General features: G+C 52.7%; 1 pseudogene; it reads left to right on the top strand.

Annotated features, from left to right (window-relative positions):
- Positions 1-2,003: 2,003 nt before the first annotated feature.
- The window catches only part of LOC117953253, a 3,098-nt pseudogene continuing 2,152 nt past the window's right edge, over positions 2,004-2,949 (top strand).

Below are 2,949 nucleotides of genomic sequence, written 5' to 3'. Positions count from 1 at the left end.
CCCTGGGACCTCACATGGCGAAACCTGTCGACGACAGAGTTCACCGCATCCCCAAACAGGCCAGTAGTAGAAACCGGCCCATCCAGAGGGAATTCCCTGTCCTTCTGCCTGATGTCCGAAAGGTTCAGCCAAAGGTGTCTCTCCGTGGCCACCAATGCAGACATGGAGCGACCCACAGCCCAGGCTGTAGCCTTGGTGGCACGAAGCGAAAGATCCGTGGCCCGGCGTAGCTCCGCCAACTCCTCCTCAGAGGGGCCCCCTCTCTCATCCATCTCCAGCAGCAGGTCCGACTGGTAGGCCTGCAAGATCGCCATGGTGTGCAAGCACGCACCAGCCTGGCCCGCCGCCATATATGCCTTCCCCACCAGCGAGGAAGTCACCCGACACGGACCCGTCTGCAGCGCTGGCTTGCCAAAAGACGACATCAGCTGGGGAGAGAGGTAACTGGCAAGAGAGTCTTCATCGTCCCGTAGCCGCAGTCCTTAATACCCGCCACATTGCCAAACTCCAGCAGCTGGGGAGTAGAAAGCCGGGCAGAGTAAGGTTTATCCCATGATTTACACAACTCACCGTGCAAATCCGGAAAAAAACGGCAAGGACCGGCGCGGGGGCACAGAGTGGCTGCGAAGGAAGCGATCATCCAGCCTGCCACCAGTGTTAAGCTCCCTCACAGCCTCTGGCCAATCCAGTCCGAGTTTTGCCACAGCCCGTGTCACCACATTCAACAGCTCATCATAGCGACGCTCTTCTGATGACGTCGGCCCGACAACCGGAAGTCCTCACCCTCTTCCACGGCGCCAAGCACATCCAGCTCCTCAGAGCCAGAGCTTGGCCGCCTCTCCAGCCTGCGTCCCCGAACAGGAGAAACCGAGTAACGAGGATCAGGGGAGCCGGAATCGGCAGACGAAGGACGAGAAAGGGCCTCAGCCGTCTCGGAACCCTCCAGTAGATCCTGCTGCGATCCCCATGACCGGACCCGACGTGCCGCCTCAGCGAGCGCGGGGCCCGAGCCACGGGGAGAGCGTATCTGGCCGTCACTGGAAGAGAGGGCCACGCGGGACCTCGATACCCGCAAGGGCAGGGACTCGCAATGGTCACAAACAGCCCCCTCGAGAGCCGCCGTGGCGTGCAACAGGCCCAAACAAGCAACACACAGTTCGTGAGAATCGCCTACCGTGATGAAACGCGGGCAGGGAGACACACATCTCCGGAACCGGTACAAGCGCTCAGACATTATTCCAGGTGAGTAGGATACAGGAACTTTTTCAAAACCAACAACAACCAACGTGCCTGCTGAATAGAAAAAAACTAATGAGCTGTGTGCTTATATGCCCCTACGGTTATGTAAATGTAATGTATATATATAGCGCTTTTCCAGTCTTAACAACTGCTCAAAGCGCTTTTACATCTACAGGAAACATTCACCAAACATTCACCATTCACACACATTCATACACTGTGGCCAGGGCTACCGTACAAGGTGCCACCTGCTCATCAGATAAACATTCACACACATTCACACTCCGATGCGCAGCAACGGGTTCAGTGTCTTGCCCAAGGACACTTCGACAATGACTGCAGGGGCGGGGATCGAACCACCAACCTTCCAATTGGCAGGCAACCGCTCTACCACTGAGCCACAGCCGCCCCTGTTATGCTGTCACATGCTACCGTTCACACTAGGACCAATAGGATTGGAGTAGTTTTCATTTGCATTTAGCCCTGTCATGCCTAAAGGCTTTCCCATAGTGTCGTAACCGACGCAGTTCGAGTTCCCCTCGAAGGGGAACTTTTATTAAAAAAAAATTTTTTTTTAAAACTGCATTAACGCACGATAAAAAATTGTTGGCGTTAATTAATTAATTAGTTAACGCGATAATAACGCATTAACTTGCCCAGCCCTAGTTAATAGTATAGCTTACACATGCGGATGTAGTGCTAACTGTGTTAAGAGTTTTGGAAAATTGTTAAAAGTATTGAAAAATCTGTCATATCAGCCTCGGATGAACGGCGCCGTGGTCGTGTTCCTGGACCCGGAGGAGAAGGTGAACCGGGTCATCGAGGCGGGCCTCACCGTGAGTGAAATGTTTGTGCAGGTGCTGCTGCTCACTCAACCGGCCACGAAGGTGGTCCTGTCAAACGTGCCCCCATTCATCTCTGACCAGTTTCTCAGTAGAGAGTTGTCCAGACACTGGAGGATAGTTTCTCCACCTGCTCACTCCGGAGTGATAAGGGACATGCAGGAGGGAAAGTCAGGGGAGGCTGGGGTGATACGGGACAGGCAGGAGGGACAATCAGAGGAGGTGCAGAATGTTGACGTTCAATGTGTGCAGTGGAGTGAGCAGGTGGAGGTGGTGGAGATGGAGGAAGGAGAGTCAGCAGTTTAGACCTTGCTCGCTGCAAAACGCAGACTAAAGGTGACCAAGTCCCCCGGTGTGGCGAAGACATGCAGAGTGAATGATGCTGGGGGGAGGGCGGTCTGTGTGGAGGACAGTGAGAGTGGAGAATGTGTGTCTGATGAAAGCGAGATCCCCACTTTCAGTAGCAGTCAACGTCGACAGCTCTCTACTGCTGACAAAATTAAAGGTTTTTCTGAGGCAAACAAAAAAAACAGCATGGGGTGAAGATAGAGGATTTCTTCCCGGACCTGGCTCTGTTCTGCTCCTCCGTGAAGTTCCTCAGGAGCTGCTCGGACGTGGCTGGGTTTACGGCCCAGGAAGGGTTCAGACTGAAAAAACTGTTGCTCAAAGCTGAAAAACTACAGAATGTTGTTGATGGAGCATCTAATGGTTTTTCTAATTAAGTTATTGTTTTTTTTGTTTATGCTATATGGATGTTTTTAGAGTGGGGAGTTTAAATGTTAATGGAACCACTTCCGGTTGGACCGCAAGATGGAGTAGACGCTTTTTCCTGAGCTCCCACCTCGAACATTATTACTCTATTAATTTT

This window comes from Etheostoma cragini, chromosome 11 (assembly GCF_013103735.1).
Source record: "Etheostoma cragini isolate CJK2018 chromosome 11, CSU_Ecrag_1.0, whole genome shotgun sequence".
In the NCBI taxonomy this organism is placed as follows: domain Eukaryota; kingdom Metazoa; phylum Chordata; class Actinopteri; order Perciformes; family Percidae; genus Etheostoma; species Etheostoma cragini.
Note: the sequence above shows the minus strand (reverse complement) of the source record. Positions and strands in the feature narration are given on the sequence as shown.